The sequence below is a fragment of the Natrix helvetica genome (assembly GCF_964273705.1).
Source record: "Natrix helvetica genome assembly, chromosome: 1".
In the NCBI taxonomy this organism is placed as follows: Eukaryota; Metazoa; Chordata; class Lepidosauria; order Squamata; family Natricidae; genus Natrix; species Natrix helvetica.
In genome coordinates, this window is record NC_138548.1 from 241,743,883 (window position 1) to 241,763,160 (window position 19,278).

At 40.9% G+C, this 19,278-nt stretch overlaps 1 protein-coding gene across 5 annotated transcripts in view; it reads left to right on the top strand.

Moving 5' to 3' along the window:
- The first annotated feature begins 4,387 nt into the window (after positions 1-4,387).
- Positions 4,388-19,278, top strand: part of RBFOX3 (RNA binding fox-1 homolog 3) — a 469,732-nt gene continuing 454,841 nt past the window's right edge. For all 5 annotated transcript variants that reach the window (XM_081936818.1, XM_081936819.1, XM_081936814.1 and 2 more), the window contains exon 1: positions 4,388-4,620. The gene's annotated coding sequence lies outside the window, so the exon portion shown is untranslated. The remainder of the gene's footprint in view (positions 4,621-19,278) is intronic.

The window sequence follows — 19,278 nt, forward strand, 5'->3', positions numbered from 1 at the left end:
CATATCTGAGAATTCCTCCGGATATATCTAGTAGGTTAGAAGGTTGTAGCTCTACTTTGACAAGATTCTGTCCATTAGGTGTAAGCACAACAAGTACTGAACTCAATTGGACTTCACTATATCATATCTGTGCCTGAACCCAACAGTATTGGCATTCATGTCTTTGGTTTCTACTGTGGGCTGCCTCAAAGGGTTGGCACATAGAGTGACATGGCTTGATATCTGATACATATACCATATATACTCATGGATAAACTCATCTCAGGATAAGCCAAACACAATTTTGGGGATGTATTTTGGGTGTAAAGTTCTCAGGTTATCTGCATGTATATATGGTAATTTGAATAGATCACCTAAGTCTTTCATGTGTTTTGAAAACAACAATAAATATTATTTTTAATTAAATAGGACTCACTTCCAGATAATCATGGCTACATAACAACATAACCTTCAAAAGAGAGGTCAATGATTGAGTATTAATGACTACTCATTGTGTTTTCTCAGCCACCTTCCTTATGGTGACATGGTTATAACTTACTGAGCCTCAAACACTAAATATTCATTGGATAGTTGATTGGAATTCTTAATCAAGGTCATAATACAAATATATGATCCTGTATAGTAGATAGTGCCATAGCAATTGATAATAGGTATCTGGTACCTTATTAATCCTCTTGAGACATTGTAACTCCAAAATGTTAACACATATCTTAAGAGCATTTGGAAAATGGCACACTTTAAGAAAAATAGGCTCAAATAAAGATATATATTCACATTCTAATAAGGATGATATATTACAAAAATTAGTATGAAATAGCTAGAGAAATTATTGGCAACTCACAACACACATTTCAGGTTTTCTCCACCATTTTGTTTAACCAGCACGTTATTATTATTGACAAACTGCAATATCCTGTTCCTGATTTAAATCTTCTTGTGCTGATAATTTACACAGGAAACTGAGATTGAAAGATCGATGTGAAACTCTTCCAGTCAAACTGCTCTGATTAAAGGAGAGAATGGGTAAAAACATGCAAGATAAAAAATAAAATAAAAATAAAAACAGAAGTAAGACCAGCCTCCTCTTCAACTTTCATATGAATTAAAGCCATCAATCCGGACCAGGCAGACCGACCTTCTTTAACCCGTATAGTAGTAGAACTGGCCATTTAGTGGTCATCATCCAACCACCCTCCTGTTAACAGACTTCGCCCCCCAAAACATGGGAGCTTGACTCATCTGCTAATAGGCTAGCCAAAAGGCTTTGATTGGGTGCCAAAAGCATCAGCACCAATCACATCTTCTTTGGGATGTCATTCAAAAGCTGATGTGTCGCAAAACAGAAAGCTGTAATTACAAAATATACTTCTACCCATGGTGGAAATTAAAAGAAATTCCCCTCTCAGAATATAACACAATGGCATAGTGTTTTATGTAACCTGTGGGCTCCGTACTTTCATCTGCACAGTAAGTTCCTCACTCTATAGATAAAAAATTAAGAGTTTTTTGTTAGTTGAAAATGTGTTAGTTGGAAAAGGTGTTAATATGGCTTTCCTGTTACTATGTCTATTGTAGAGTGTAATCTGGTACGGATACAACATTTTAACATATAGCTCTGTTTTTTCCTCTCTCCTACCCTATTGGATGATGAGATCCGCCTATATACTGTATGTGGTTTGACAGAAGAATCAGGAAAGTGATTTGTCAAATCTCAGCTCTTCAGTAATAGCTGCACAAATTCAGACAACCACTAGATGGCAAGTAAGAGAGACAAAAACTAATTCTTTGTTGTTAGTTGAAAGGTCAATAACCATTTTGGATAAATTATGTAGATGTGCCAGGGAGCACCATACAGCTGAATGGCTTTCCCAAACATCAATACCCCCCTTTTAAAAATCTGCCTTCAAGAGCACTCACGCAGCAGCTGAATTTGGACTATACAATTCCAAGCAACCACAGCCTTGTAGTTAAAAGAGACCAACTCTTTCTGCCATGTAGTGGTCATTATGTCCATACGTCAACAGTTTTTTTGCGAGGAGTGTCCAGACCTTACAAGCACCCACTCCAAAATACATTCCTTATGATCATTCATTGTGGATTTCTTGTGTTTAGTGATGTTTAAATAATACTGGTAATCAATACCAAGTGATGTGGACTTCTCTATGATGGCAACTTCTCTATGATGGCAACTTCTCTGTATTCTACTCAAGTATGTCACTGTTGCATTTGAATTTTTTTTTACTTTGTTATTTGTATAACCACTTTGTTATTATTAGATAGGAAATGACAAATATATATATTAAAAATAAAAATAAATAAAATCACAATAAATGTTTGAAAATTTGAAAACACCAAAATTCTGCTTACAATGTTTGGGAAAATTAAAAGCTTGTCATTTGTCCTAAAAAAAAATTATGAACCCCCGTCTTGGGAACAGAGTCAGGTCTTAAAGGCCTTCTGGAACCCCAGGAAAGTAGGTGCTTGTCTATATTTCTGGAATCTGGGGAGATGCTGCTCCCAAGGGCAAGATCCATGACAAAGGAGGCATGTTTCCTTGATCCCACAAGATGGCAACATTTAATTGAAGGGATCTGGAGTGCATCCACTCTGCTTGAATATACCTGGTGGGCAAAAACAATTGGAGTTAGCTGTCCCACAGATAACCAACACTGTGCTAGGATAGGTAAATATGGGAGGTGACTATCCCATCTCAATCCTTTAAAAGGCCAAGTAAATAAAAATAATATTGTTTCTGAAAAGGAAGCAGTGCTGAAGAAGCATTCTAGAAGTTAGGGTGACATAAACCCCTCTGTTTGTTCATTTCTGAGAAGGGATGAACAAAGACAGGAGCCTTTAGCTGATGATCTCAGAGTGTAGGATGATAAAGCAGCTATTACTCCTTCAGGTAGTTGAAAGCCCCGAGGCTAAGAAAATTGTCACTAGGAAAGGTGAAGGAATACTTGGAAACCTGCTGAAAAAAGAATTAATATATTTTCAGATAGAATTGATGAGCTGAGCTAAGAAATTGTTTGAACTAGATTTAAAAGGAAAAGAATGCATGCCCTTTACTAAGAAGACATGAAACCTGGCTAGTACAGACAATGAACAACGTATTTCTTCAGAAAGAAGTAAATGTCTTTAATGAGTACTGAGAACTATGAAGGAGTGCAAAACGAAGGCAATACTGGGGACCGTTTCTTTAAAAGAGATGGTTATCTTGTCACGATGTTAAAAAGTTTGCTAGGCCTGAACTGACATTGAAGAGTTAAACTAAGAAAGCTTTATTGCGCAGGTCATAAAAGTTCTTATCTGAAAGTGATTTATTGCGCATGCGTTACACATTCCAAAATTCCTTTCTTCTTTGTCCGGCTGCCAAGCAGAGCTGGCAGACGGAGCTTTCATTATCAAAATGTAACAATTAGTTTATTTTACTTTTATTTACTTTGATTAAAGTTTGTTTGTTAATTAGAATACTTGTCAAAGACTTTTATTTATTTTCTTAATATCTCAAAAGATATGCGGAAGGGAATCAGCCCGATCCATTGATCTCAGATATCAGGCGTTTTTTCCCCTTGACTTGAGAAAGCTGTTAGATGCGAAACTGCTGTTTGTGAGAATGGCAGCATGTATGTATGAGTGTACAGTGTAGCAGTAGTAATAAGAATATTGCTAAACTTTTACTGCGCTTTTATGGATGGAAATGTACATTATTAGCTTCTGGGATTGGGGAAATTGAGCTTTAGATTGGTATGTTGCAAATAGAATATTTTTGACTGTTTTTTGCTGGAGCAGTTTTTTTGGAGAAGGCAGAATAGAGCAGGTGCATGTTCAGGTGGAATGATGGGAGATACTTAGGAATTTTGGGGTGATGGGAGATACCTAGGAATTCAGGAGACCAAATGGCTGGCAAGTGAACCTCTTTGGGATGGAAAGACCAGGACTTGGATTCATGCATCATGGATAACGGAATTTCTGCCAAGACCCATACTTGATACCGTTCTGAGAGCCATCATGTGCCTATACTCTGCAGCGCGCTCAGAGAAGCAACTCGGATTAAGGTTACCCAGCATCTTAAGTATTTGCCACCTGAGATATCGGTGGAATAGGGGATTTGGGAGACCCGGGCGGAATTCTCACTTTGCAGGAATTCTCTGGGGGTCGATAGGGAGGTGGAAGGGCCCCCGAATTGATACACCCAAAGAAGGGCGAGAGGTTGCTTAGGGAGCCTTATCCTCCGCTGCGCAAGTTTGTGGCGGGGGACGGGCTGGGAGGGAGGCGGCCGCAGGTGCTGCCGCACGTGGCCTCTTCGGGGCTCCCCCTCCCCCGCGACGGGGGCGGGTTCGCGCGTTCCTTCCTCTCGTTTGCTCGCTCGCTCCGGGCTATAGGCGGCTCGGGCGCAGCCGCATGTTCTGCCAGCCTGCCAAGCCGAAGCCGAAGCCGGAGCCGAGCGCACAAGAGGCTCGTCTTCCCAGTCTTTCCCGGCCTCGCTCCACGCGCTCGGTCGCCGTAGCCGCCGCCTCCTCCTTCTGACGCTGGGCAGCCCCTGGGATGTCGCTCAGTGCAAAGGGACTTGGAGCTCCTGCGCTTGCCTGCCCCCATCGCGGGGACTACTGAGACCGCGTGAGTCACCCTCGAGGGCTGCCCGGGAGCTTCCGGCAAAGGGGCCGGCCGGCCGGCCGGGCTTGTTCTCTGCTTTAAGGGGGCTTTGCGTGGGAAGTGGGGGGGCTTTGCTTGGTTTCCCCCCCTCTCCTCAGGTGCAGCGAGGAGGGGGGGTGGCGCGCGCGCGCGCGCACTATTCGGACTGGCGGTGGGGGGTGGGTGGGTGGGAGGCGGAATGTGCGCGCCACAAGGAAAATCCTGGCGCGCGAGGGCGGGCGGAGGCAGGGGGCTCTGCCAACGCCAGCCGCTGCTGCCCCTCCTCGGTGCTTCTGGTGTGCGAGGCTGCTCCGGAGGCTGGCTCGGGGAGATGATTCATTTCTTGCGGGGGAGGCGTTCAGACGCTTGGCTTAACCCCCCCCCCCCGCTGCCGCCGCCCCCCTCACCCAGCTATAGCGAGCGAGCGCGCGCGCGCTCGGAGAGGCGGGCTCCGAGGCGAGCCCTCCGATCCTTATGCGGCGGGGAGATGAACCCCGCAGCTTGTCCTACCCCCCTCCCCAAGCGGGTGCCCCCCCTCCTCCTCCTCTCCTTCAAAGGCAAGAGTCGGCCGGGTTTTTTTTTTTTTTTTTTTTGGAGCGGCTTGGAACGGATGCCGGAGGACGCGACATTTGACCTGCTGCCCCTGCGGTCCTCTTGGAAACTAGGGTGGCCGCGCGGCGCGGTGCGGCGCTCTTGGAAACGCGTGTCATTGAACTCTGGAGAAGGGCTCCTGGCTCTTGAGCAATCTGGCCCGGCTTTAGGACTGCCCAGGGAACTTTTCGACCCTGCCTAGATTGGAGGGGGGGGGAAGAGAATATAGAGGTCCTGGGTTTATTTCATTCGATGGTCTAGGGAAACGGGAGGTCAGGATGCTCCTGAAGGCGAAAAACTGCGTTTGAGTTCTGGGGACCGACACTTTCTTAATTAAAATCTCTGGGTAGAAACTATCAAGATAGCGAAGAGGATGGCGTTGTCGCTCTTCTTCTTACCCTCCTCTTCTACCCTCCTGCTCTTTTAAAGGGGGCTCCAAAGAGTGGAGGGTGGGAACAGTGCATAGCCAAACCCTTCCTCTCTTTATTGTTTCTTCTGCAGCCTTCCCAGATAAGTTGGGTTGCTTGTGCAGAATAACAATACAGAGTTAATCTCTCTGAGTGAGATCAGCTTCGCCATCCCAAGCTGAATTGCCAGAGACTGGAAGGGGAGAGGGGATTTATTACCCAACACTGCTCTTCCCCCCTTCCTCTTATGTTATCACACACACATTATTACACCTCAGCAGGGAGCCTGCAGTAAGAGCTTCCCTTAGAATTATAGAATCAGTCTGAAGCAAAGTAGCTCCTAAAGAAAGAAGAGATAACTTGAGAAAGTGCCAACCCACAAAAGCAAATAAGAGCTGGGCTTGAAGGTTACTGTATTGTGCAAATTCAGACCTTAGCTTTCGTTTTTTCCTCTCTTTCCCCATCACCTCCGCCTTTTACCAGTTTGATATTAATACAGGAGTTTAGCAGGCTCTGTTCTTTCGGTTTTGTTAGATACAGTTTGTAAGCGCTAAACGGGAAAGGAGATTGTCGCTACATTTCTTTTTCTTTAATGGGATGTGCGAAAGAGGAACTCTCATTCATATAAATCAGCTGATGAAAATCGAGATGTTTTGAACTGATTGATACAACATAAAAGAGAGACTGCAGGTAGACAATTAGCTTGGATGTGGGCATCGGGACATCAGAGGCTTTCTGTTGAGTTAGATCACTGACATATTTATGAACCGACAGCGCCAAGGTTTCAGACTGGATTAAAGTAACACCATACAGTTGGTTGATTGATTGTGTGCCATCAAATCATTTTCGATCCTAGTGACCATATAGATTTTCTCCTTGCTGATCTATCCCTAACCTATTCTTTCAAGTCTCCCAATGGTGCACTCATTACCATGGCACCTGAATGCATCCACTCTTCTATTACTTAATCAACCTCTTCGTCTCTTTCCTTCCACCTTTCCAAGCACTGGAGCCTTTTCCAGAGAGCTGTTGTCTTGGCATAGTAGTGTGTTTGAAGTAGGTGCCTGTAATTCTAGAATTCTAGTCTTTTTGCACAGAACCAGAACAAAAACGTAGCTGTCTTTTCCTCTGGAGTTCAGGACTGAGGATAACTGGGAAATGTTCAAGCCGTGCTGGATTTAAAACCAGTTCTTGTCAGTGATCAGTTGGAGACCGAAATGGAGCGTTCACGTCTGAATCTTAAAAATCACCGTTCTTTGATTATCATTCAAAGGTGGAAAACTGAGGATGGGACTATTGGGAATAATAGTGGGGTTTTCTTTCTGGGATTTTGGGAAAAGAAATCAAATGCAAGAGCAAAATCATTATACGTATTAAAGGTGTGTAGGAGAGTAATTTTTAAGGGTATGATATCTTCTTCGAATAGAACAGCAGATGGGTGTGTTTATGTGTTGTGTGTAAAAGCAGTTTTAGATAAGATAAAATTCATAATCATTCTGGTACTGCGAATGACTAAATAAATTATTGGGTAAATAAAGGCAACTAATGTATTTATCTTCATATTTCGAGACTGCTAATATTCATCCTAAACAGCAGGCAGTTCTTACAAGAATGTGCTGCTTTGAAGATTTGCTCTTTCCCTCCTTTTTTGTTTTCAAAAATACCTGAATGGCTGATTTTAATTGAATATACCCATTAATAATTACATCTATTAAAATGTAAAACTTTCATCATTTTTTTCTACAACCACCTCCCAATTAAGTTTGCATTTTTGGATTCTTAATAGAGATCTTAATTAGGCACTATTGTAATATTCCCGTTAACACTAATTAAAATGAGCCCCTCTAGGTGAATGTAAATTGCAAAGAAAAGAGTTGCATGGAGTGCTGGTTGATTAAAAGGGAGGAAAAGAGTATCCAGTCTGAACTAGATTAAGAGTCCAGTATTAGGTCCCACAAATTTATGTGATTTATTTTCAAATGATTGTTTAGGACTGCATTTTAAACTAACATTTTGGGTATGAGTAATTCTTTCCCCCCTCACTTTTCATTTTTTTTATTCTACTTAGGATGCAATAGTAAGAAGAAAAGACAATATCTGTAAAAGGCTATTAGGGGCAAAGGTTAAGTTGGAGATTGAAAGTAATCTAAACTTTTGTGTCTTCATCAAAAAAAGGTATTCTGAGCTAGGATACTCAATCCATTTTGTTAAAGAAAGGGACAATAAATACCCTCTGCATTAATTTTTTTAAATCTGTATTTTAGTGAATATGTAAACAGCAAGCATACTTCTGTAGTCCTGCTATTTATTGTGTGATGGCATACTTGTGGTAATTTGAATTTTTCTTTTATGTAACCTGAGTCAGAGTGCATTCTAGGAGCGAAGTGGATTCATCTTTGAAATTTAGCATCTTCCCTTTGTTTCAAGTAGGCAGTTGGCAAAAGATTCTCGTCTATTTGGGAATTGATCCCATCCTAACCTGGGACTTGGGATTTCAGAGTGACGTATCTGTTTAGCCTCTTGGGTTTCATGTGGTTTTCTGCATACCAAGAAAAACTCTATTCTCCTTAAATTCAAATCCATGTTTATTTATTGCCTTGTTAATTTCTTGATCCATAATTTTGCTAATCGGTAAATATGTAGCAATGATTGAATGGATTTTGTTACTTCTGGAAATTGACGTTTAGATGAAGAATGACAAAAGGAAATTGAACAGACATCCTATTACGTATAAGAAAGTTAAGAAAATATAGTTTTCCATTGTTTAACTTTTAGGAAACAGTTGTAATCATCCTAATTTTGCGTTGGCTTTAATAAAAATATTACCAGGCTTGGGTTTAAAATATATATGTATTGTATTTTTGTTCACAGGTTTTATATGTTTCCAGGTAACTTTCAGGCTGAGGTGTTGCATGCTGGAGGAATAAAAAATTGCAACTGAAATCTTGTTACATTTGAGAAGGAGGTGGCAGGAAACACCATTTATCTTGGAGAACAACTGGGCTTTAGGCTATAATGCAGGAGAGACTAACTAAAGAAAAGAAAAATCCCCAATGTACTTTTCAATATTTACAAGTGGCTTTCAATCTGTCCTGTGTTTTGTTTAGCCCAAGGCAGAAAATACTGAGAGGCATTTTTTAAGAACACAAACAACCATAGGAAAATTTGTAGTGGAAGATCAGCAGACCTTTGATTTGTTTGGGGGACAGTGATGTCTGTACTTCTTTTCTACCTTGGGGATACATGGACGGGGATCTGTATGTTTATTGGTTACCAGTCATAAGTGAAACACATAAACAAACCCTTATTCAGAAGACCAAAGCAGTGCCATTGTTAAGCTCAGCATCGTCTGTAAAGGTTAAAAGGAAGTTTATTCGTACGTATATTATGCTGGTACTTTCAAAGTTAGATCAGTCTTAGTTGCTAAGAAAAATAAAACTAGCCTATAATTTTCCACAAACACTTCAGGGCTAAAGCGAATGTTGCTGTTATTATAATTATTATTTGAATACCACAATCCTTGACAGCTGGTTTGTTGTAGTGGTTAAGGCATCAAGGGACAAGCCAGGAGACTGTGAGTTCTAGTCCCGCCGAGGGCATGACCGTGGGCTAGTCACTTGCTCTCAGTCCTAGGAAGAAGGCAAACCCCATCTGAAAAACCTTGCCAAGAAAACAGTTCCTGAGAATCAGACATGATTGAATAGAACCCCTCCCCCTTTATAATCCCTAGTAATCCATAATACCAATTGTGTAAGGGAATTGGCATTGCTAAATTGAGATTTTATCTGGAAAGTCAAGTTCTTAATTATACCTATAATGCGTAGTAAATCTCAGAAGAATTCCAGTTAAGGGAAATTTGGTTTCTTGGTATATAGGAAGCTGGTTGGGTGACTTTTGGCCAGTCAGTCTCTCTCAGTCCAACCAACCTCACAGGGTTGTTGCTGTGGGGGGGAAATAGGAGGAAGGAGTATTATGTATGCTTGCTACCTTGAGTTACTTATAGAGTAAAAAGGCGGGATAAAAATCAAATAAATAAATATATATTATATCATATTGTGGACTGTACAATGAAAAACCCCAGATGTTCTAAGCAAAAGACGATAATGGCTGAGAAAATTATGAGATCTCTCTAAGGGCAGCACCATTTCATATGATAGGTATTTGACTCAGGATGTAGTGTATTTAAGACTATAATCCCTGAAAGAAGAATTAAATAATTTTTTTGTGTGAATTAGACTTTATAGTTGGGGAAAAATTCAGTTTTACAGATTAAAGCATCTTTACTCAGAAGCAAGTACTTCTGAAATAAAAGTCTTAATGCCTAAGTAAATAAAGGATTGAGAGGTGAATAAAAGTTTAGGTCTTATTCTTGTATTGCAATAATTGTCAAATATTTACAAGCCTAGTGAGTGCCTCTTTTTTCTTTTTTTTAATCCTTATGAACATTGGAAGGAAGCTGGAAATGCCCAGTATTGGACAGAGAAGAGCACCTATTCCACTTCAAGAGAGAGATATTAAGGTAGTCTCCTATAGAAAGCTGATATCCCCAAAGGAGCATTTTTTGCAAACAGTCTTGTGTTTAGTTCTCACATTTATACATATGTACGTACCAGTCGTGAGTTGCCAATTTTTTTACTACTGGTTTGGGTGTGCTGGCATATATATGCATACATACATATATTCATACCTAGTGCACATTTTATCTGGCACTTACTAGTCTGTGGTCATCTTACCAGAGATTTAAAGAGCATTCAACAACAAAACTGCCAAGAATATCTTTTGGCATTGCTTCCCTTGCTGTAGATTCTTGGTTCAATCAAGTGAATCTTTGATGTAGGTCCCAAAAGAAACAGTCTGTCAACTATTGGAGATAGTTGTTATTTATAATTTCTACATGATTTCTGTTGGCTGTTGGATGCTATAAAACTCATAATAAGAGTGTTCTTGCTATTATCGACTCCTTGGAGCCCAAAATTAAAATAGAAAATTGTGTTTATGACAATAAAGGACAAATAGAGGAAATGGCTTTCTTTTATATACTGTATATATAATAATAGATTAGATTTCCTCTGTGTCTAAATTATGATCTTTTTTTTTGTTATTCTAGGCACCAAAGTAGAAACTGGGAGACAATGAGTCCTGCTTTAGGCACAAAGCCACCTAGGTCATCTTGGGCCAGTCACTCTCTCAGACTTAGAAAGGAGGCAAGGGAAACCACTGAAAAATCTTGCCAAGAAGGACCGCAGGGACTTGTCCGAGCAGTCTCAAAGGGACAAAAAAATGAACACTTTACGTTTATAGGTCTCAGGAGACCTTCTTGTATTCTAAAGCCAATAATGGTCATCTCTTCTATGTAGAATCAGAAATTGCTGTGAAGAAGTGAAAAGCAAGGAAAGGGATATTAAATGTTCTTTTTTCTTTCCCTAATATTTTCTCTGCTACTTTCTAGACTTGTTCTCAGGCTATTTGTTTTTGTAGCTGAACAAATTTCTTAGCTAATTTTGCATAGAATGAGGTATGATCTTCATAATGTCTTATTGTCTCTTGTTCATTCAATGGAGCAGGAAGAATAACAGAAGAAGCAGTAGACAAGTGATGAGCGGAGATAAAATTATGTTTTGTGTATTGTTTATAATAGCAAAATAATCTGGAGTATCTTTGAAGGTTTTTAAAGCCTTTGAATTGGGCAACAATAATGAATTCTTCCAGTTCCATGAGAAACATTTCTAGTGTGTTAATTGCTCTTGTTCTCAGTTGCATCTTTTATTCAAATGATGAGATGAAAACTAGAACTGTTCCTAAATGGAGGCTTGTTTACAAAGTTATTGATTTAGAAGCTATTCGAGACAGCCTGTCTGCATGAAAAAGGGTTTCCATGGGAGTCCAGCCATATTGCCCTATTTCTAATTTTGCTTCCTGTTTTGAATTATTCTCAGCTCATTTATTTTTGAAAAGAGCTCTGTACTTAACATACGTATATATCTCAAAACTAGTATTCTTCATTTGAGCATTAACTTGAATGAAAAAAAGGAAACCCAGAGCAGCTGATTGAGCTAACTTTCTCAACTTCTTTTAGCTTCTGTTACTTTCAAAACCAACATATAAATTAAAGATGAAAGTGACTTGACTCTTCCGTCTTTCTGACTACAGAAAAAAAAAGAGACTACAGATACCGATTTCTCAAAATTGATAGCCTGGAGCTTCGTTTAACAGTAGTGCATGTACCCTGTTTCCCCCCAAAATAAGACCTCCCCCGATAAGCCCAATCAAGCTTTTGAGCGCATGTGCTAAAATAAGCCCTCCCCAAAAATATTGCAACGCAGCAGCCATGAGGTGACCACGCTCGCTGCCTCCTGCACCTCAAAAATAATAAGACCTCCCCAAAATAAGGCCAAGTGCATATTTTGGGGGGGGGGATAAGACCCTGTCTTATTTTCAGGGAAACAAGGTATTTATGTTTGCGACCACCCTGCCATAGTGCTTGGATACAACACTTAGATTTTGGTAACAGAGATTGGCAAGAGGTAGTGAAACACCAATTTTCATGTTCAAAATACGCAATGCCAGACCAACCTTGCCTACTGTTGCATGTTCTTCAATAAAAAGGTGGGGAGGAAATGAACAGAAGGAAAAATAATTTTGGATAAGAAGGATAGGGCAAATTATGGCAAGCATCAGAACCAAGCCTCTCTTCTGATGGAAAATGGTACTCTAAGGATTCTTGCCTGCAGAGTACAATTTTGTCCCAGGTCAGGCCTCTCCCAATTTCTGTACACCCTTGACACTCTCTAGCCTTTCCTCATAATTTGTTGTGGGCCTTGAAAGCAGAGAGAGAAAAGGTAGCAGCACTGGATGGGGATTCTGCTTTGAGTTGAATCAATCCAGCTCACAGCAGTTCAAACAGGATTGCTTGCATAATCAATCACCCCTGCATCAAATCCTCCTTTTATTCCTAAAAACAACCTCTCTGAAGTATAAGCTTTATTTTTGCGATGAAGTTGTACATGATTTAGTGGGGTTTTCCATTGCTTATTTAATACCCGTAATAGCACAGTTCTCTTGCTTCCTCTTTATGCTCCTGGTTAGCAAAAGTAGATTTTGTTTTACTATAGCAAGCAGCAGTGCTCCAATGAAATAGGGCAGGGCTGTCAAATTCATGGCCCGCGGGCCAGAGGCATCATGTGCTGGCCACGCCTATGCCCAGTTTAGGGAAGGGGGGGAAATTGCAATACATCATGTGATGATGCCATGATGACACGAGTTTCACACCCCTGAAATAGGTTAAGAGCTAGTCAGTGGTTAGATGGGAGAGGTTACAGCTGAAAAACTGATTTTTTAAAAAGAAAGCTATGGAAAATTCACATATAATCAGGCTGAACTTAAAGTAGTTCTTCCGATTTTGATTTAAATATTTTTAAGGAGTTCTATTAATAATGAAACAAGAATCACATTTCGCTGTGTTACTAATTCAGTTGCTTCTTTTAAATGGCAGAAGTACTTTTTATTTGGTAGAGAAATTCACTAGTCTAGAAGGTGCTTGCAATGAAGTCCAAGGGTCAGTTTCATCCCTCTGAATTTGCACAGAAAAATATTGGAGTTAGGAAAATAGAGATAACAGGTAGTCCTTGACTTATAACCACAATTGAGAGTCCAAAATTTCTGTTGCTAAGTGAGACAGTTGTTAAATGAGTTTTAATTCATTGTATGACCTTGTCACAGTTGTTAAGTGAATCATTGCAGTTTTTAAAATTAGTAACACGGTTGTTAAGTGAGGTAGAGCGTTTAGTGAACTGATATAACAAAAAAAATAAGGCCTCGTTTTAAATGTAGGAAAAACTAAAGAGATCTGTTGGATTGGGTAATGGATAGGCACGCACAGGCTTAACGGTAACAAAAGTTCTTTATTAAGTACAACAAGTGAGAACAATCCAGCGAAGGTTGAGTCTGACAGCAGCCCTTTTATAGGGAGCTGTCAGACCCTTCGACCAATAGGATTAAATCTCTGTTCCCGCCAGAACAGAGGACCTTGGTGGAAACCACTGTAGTTAGGGCAAGTATCTAACAAGATCATTGTCTTCTTGAGCAGAGTCCGCAGGATTGTCTGGGATGCTACAGATCCGCTTCATGACTTGTTTTCCTTGTTACCTTCCGGGAGGAGGCTTCATAGTATCTGAAGCAGAACATCGAGATTTAATCACAGTTTTGTTCCAGATAGCATCAACCTTGTGAACTCTCAAGTTTCCTCTTTCTACTATGTGTTCAAAACGAACAGTGATTTATGTATGTATGTATGTATATGAGTGTAGGTATATATATATATATCAGTGGTGGGTTCCTGCCGGATCGCACCGGATTGCGCGCTCCCTTTCGGCGCTAAACCCGGAAGTACGGTCTTGCCCCGCCCCTGGCAACGGGACGACGCTTGCCTGCGCTCCAACAGCTCGGCTGGGAACGGAGACGTTTCCTCAGCGGAGCGGAGCGCCTGAAAGGGACGCAGGCTCAGCCTGCCAGGCTGCCACCACTCCACTGAAGACATTGCTGAGCAGAGAAACGTCTCCGTTCCCAGCCGAGCTGGTGGAGCGCAGGCAAGCGTCGTCGCGTCACCAGGGGCGGGGCAAGACCGTACTTCCGGGTTTAGCGCCGAAAGGGAGCGCGCGATCCGGTGCAATCCGGCAGGAACCCACCACTGATATGTATGCATATAGCATGTGTATATGTGTGTTGTTTATGTACTTTTTCTTGAGAGCAGGCAACATAATTTCATTTTTAATGTGGGCCAGTGTGCTCACAGTTAAAAAATGACAAAGTTATCTTATCTTAATGTGGGTTCCCCTTTGACCTTGTCAGAAGGTTGTTAAATGTGATCACATGAATGTGGGAGGCTGCAATCATCATAAATATGAACCAGTTGCCAACCATTCAGATTTTGATCCCGTGGACACGGGGATGCTGCCACCATCGTGGAAACAGTCACAGGCAACTTTTTCAGTGCCGTAGTAACTTTGAATTGTCATAAAGCAAATAGTTATAAATGGAGGACTACCTGTATAGGACTCCTCCCGTAGACATAGAAAAAAGTAGTTCCTTTCTCCTTTTGCATGAGCCTCCCTATAAACTGTCTTCTAAACAAATATTTCTTTTTTTCTGAATGGAAAAGCATGGCAGGAAAGAACATGTCCATTTCGATAGGTTGGTACAGCTACTCCTCAACGTACGACAGTTCATTTAATGACCGTTCGATAGCATAGAAAAAAATGAGTTATGACTGATTTTCACACTTACAACCATTGCAGCATCCACATGGTCATGTAATCAAAATGCAGATGCCTGGCAACTGACTCATACCTATGATCCCCTTTTGCGACCTTCTGACAAGCAAAAATCTATGGGGAAGCCAGATTCCCTTAACAACCATGTTACTAACTTAACAAATGCAACGATTCACTGAACAACTGCAGCAAGAAAAGACGTAAATTGGGGAAAACTCACTTAACAAATGTTTCACTTAGCAACATAAATTTTGGACTCAATTGTGGTCATAACCCAAGGACTTACTTGTATGTCTAAAACCTATTGATTGGACCAGATTCAGCTTCCTGCTCGTTTGTTGGTCTCGTTTGTTGGCTCATTTTTTTTGAGGAAGGGGATGAATAGCTCTGGAAGCCACCATGCAGATCACAGCATGGGCATCAAAGAAGTTCCAGAAGCCCAGCAGCTCAGGCTCAAGTTTAGATTCTTTGGCACAAGCTCCAAGTCCATGAAGCACACAGACCACGATATAAAAAAAATCTACAAGCCACAGAACTACCAAATGGCAGGGAAGCGTTTCAAGGGAGTAATGGTCTACGGTACTCAAAGAGTTGCTATTGTTTTCAAATTAGTCTGTTTTCTGAGCAAGGCCAATGCCTCCTGACTGAACTGCAGTGGGACTTGAGGATTCTGTTACAAAAACACTATATGTGGAAAAAAAATCTACTGATGAAACATTTCTTGTATAACAACTTGGCCTTGTACTCACGTGCCCAAGACTTCTTCATCTAATTCTTTTTGATTTCCGAGTTCTTTCAGTATTTTGCAACTCCAACTGGGATCAGAATTTCGTTGCTAAGTAAGGCGGTTATTAAATGAGTCATGGCCAATGTTATGACCTTTTTGCCATGGTTGTTAAGCCAATCACTTCAGTTGTTAGGTGACTTCAGCTGCCCCCATTGACTTCGGTTTATCAGGAGCAGGCTGGGAAAATCACAGATGGCAAATATATAACCCCAGGATGTTGCAACCATCAGAATACATGGTTGGTTGTCAGGCACCAAATTTTGATCATTTGACAGTGGGGATATTACAGAGTTCATAAGTGCAAGGAATGGAATGGGAACAGAACAGAACAGAATAGAATTCTTTATTGGCCAAGTGTGAGTGGACAAATGAGGAATTTGTCTCTGGTGCATAAGCTCTCAGTATGCATACAAACATACAGTGTAAACTCTGTTGTATACATGTGAGGATCATAAATCACTTTTTCAGTGCCATTGTAATTTTGAACAGTCACTAAATCAATGGTTGTTAGTCAAGGACTACCTCTACTTAACTGTATTGTCACATGCTCCTATACTTCATTTATGAGCGATTTTCTTTTGCTTGGACCCTCTTAAACAGGACGCACCCTGTTTGTTATCATTTGCTGTATCAGGCTACATTACCATTGGACTCTCAATGTAGTGGTGAAGAGAAAGTTGCTCCTTCTGTCCAGAGATAGGTAATTGTTGGCACAGAAAACTATACAATTAGTTTGCTATTCTTCGTTTCCATCAGGAATGAGTTTAATTATGTATGCCTATCAGCATAGTATAATTGCATCCTGAGGTAATCTAGGTAGCTTGTATGCATTTGCAAACTGTTGAAAATACTGTTGCTTCAACTTGGACTAAGAAACTAACCAGGAGAGATAGGTGAGTGTATGGAAGGGGATTCTTCATTCAGAGTGCTCTATTATCATTTTGTATATTATAGGAATTTTGAGGAAATTTTCATAATAATTGCTGGTAATTGTGAAAAAATGCTAGTAACAAAAAGATGTCAGATGAGCTTAAATTGTGAGTCCTGAACCATATTGAGTTAAGGTGTGTTTGAGAAGCATATTCCTTAATTCAGTGGAACAATAAGACTGAATAACTTCATCTAGCATTTATAATTACTGTATGTATTTTAAGTACTGTTATCTAAAGATGGTGAGTGCGTTTGTGTGTTTGCTTTCAAGATAGTTTATCAAACCCTGTGGGATGAATTTACTCGTTCATTCTGTAAACACAGATTTTGAGTGTGTGCATTTGCTAAATCAGTTTGTCATCACAGTTTATAAAGAGAGAACAGCTGATGGCAGATGAATGCCTTTTGAAGGTTACTTAAGATCATAAAGAGCAAGTAAGGAAGTCCTTAATTTTTTGGTGTGCTTTTAGAGCATATTTGTATGGCTAGTGCGCACATTTGTTCTTGTTAAACATATGTAATTGATTTAAAGAAAGAGATGAGAACAAGAGGGGAGCCAGCAGGCTATTTCATGATTGTTAAAATTAGAATAGGGTATGCAACTGGATTGTAGCCAAACTGGGATAATCCCTGGGTATAGAGAAGGTTGGAAAAGCATATACACTTAATTAAGATTCATCAATGACAGTATCGGGTTTGTATTTACTTACCTTCCCTACCGGTTTGCAAATGTGAGCGTGTGCGCCATCTCCGTGTATGTGCTAAGCCTTCTGTGCATGCACTTTTTGCTAAAAAAGGGCCTAAACAGGATGCCGTAGAGCCAGGGCAGATGGGTGGGGCCACCTGCAATTTCTGCTACCGGTTCCGTCAAACCGTTCTGAACCAGTAGAATGCCACCTCTGGACAGTATCACCTCAGTACTGCATCTTGAACTCCTTTGGAAAATATTAAAACAGTTTTTTTTCCTCTTTCCCACTTCATTTGGTTTGATATACAATATACAGTAAAATCCTCATTCTCTTCAATGGTATGCGTGTGCGAGTACCTTTAAATCAATGTCTTCTGGTGGCTACCTCAATCAGTCCCTGAAGTTTTCTTGGAAAGTTTTCAGAAGCGGTTTTCCATTGCCTTCTTCCTTAGGGATGGGTGAGCGTCACCAAGGTCATGTAGCTGCCTTCATACCTAAAGCAGAACTAGAAGTCACAGTCTCCTGGTTTCTGGCCTGGTGCCTTAACCAAATTGGTATCTTCTCAATGAGTAGAACCTCTATATTATCTGAGAGTTAGCTTTATTAAAGCTGGAAAATACTTCCCAATACACTTACTGCCATTTAATGTAAAAGCTTTAGTTCCCAGATTAAAATATACAATTAAAGAATGAATGAAATAAAAGCAAAACTAAAATATTATTTCATAATTAATTATTTTGAAAAATCTAAAATATTTTTACAGCAGGACAATAAAGATATTACTGAAATGATAGCGCAAAGACCAACTAAAATATTTAGTTTGAGAAACAATATGCTGGAACTGAGAAGTATAACTTAGTTTGGAGACAGTAGAATATAATATGAAGCTCTGGTTGTTGAATAAAATGTGGAAGGATAAATTTGTGATATGTTTTGCAAAAGGCAATATTTTCTACTAATGCAGAAATATGTGTTACCATGGCAGATAGTCTATGATATCTTACAGTATTGTTCACATAGTAGAAGTAAATTCATTGGTAATTCAGTAGATAATTTATTTTTCTTCTTTTCCTTTTTAGTATTTTCGTTTAGATTGCACTTTTAAAAAAACACTAAGATTGTTAAAAAAAATAAAGATACTAAATAATATAAAACAGTGTGGGAAGAGATAGCTCTAAATAATTTGATTCCAAATGTTTAGGACTTCATCATGGCTACATGTTTATTATAAAGCAGCACTTGGAGTAGTTTCCAGGAACAAACTAGAAACTACCGTGTTTCCCTGAAAATGCAACCTGTCCTGAAACTAAGGCCTTGCCACATTTTTCGCATGGGCAAAAATATAAGCCCCCCCCCTGAAAATAAGCCCCCTGGACAACCCCCCCTCCAGCCAGGCAGAGCACAGCTCACCGACCTAGCGGTATCCCAAAGGCGCCAAGTTGCAGGAGCCGGGGGGGTGGGAGAAAGGCGCTCACAGTTGCTTGCCACCTTCGGGATACTGCTAGGTTGGGGAGTGGCATTCTGCCTGGCCAGAGGGGGGAGTTTCCAGGTGGCTGCTCCCTTGCGAGCAGGTCCTGAAGAGCCGGGCACAGCCTCAGGGGTGAAGCATCCATGAGGTGACCACGCTCACGAGCAGCAAAACCCCTCTCCAGCCAGGCAGAGCGCCATTCATTGATGGCGGGGGTATCCCTAAGGCGCCAAGCCACGTGGTCGCTCTAGGAGTGCATTTTATGGCTGTGGGCCCTATGGCAGCTGGCCCACAATCATAGAGCGCACTCCTAGAGCGGCCGTTGCTGGAAGAATTGGAAGCCGAGTTCCGAAGTTTGGAAGCTGTAGAAGAAGTTATGCTCGAAATGTGGCGGCGAAAGTGGCGGCGGTGCCCTGGCCCTGAAGGGAAAGCTGGGCCAGGGCATGGTGAGGCTGGGAGGCATGCAAGCTGGGGGCAGAACAGGCGCTCGCACAACCACCCTC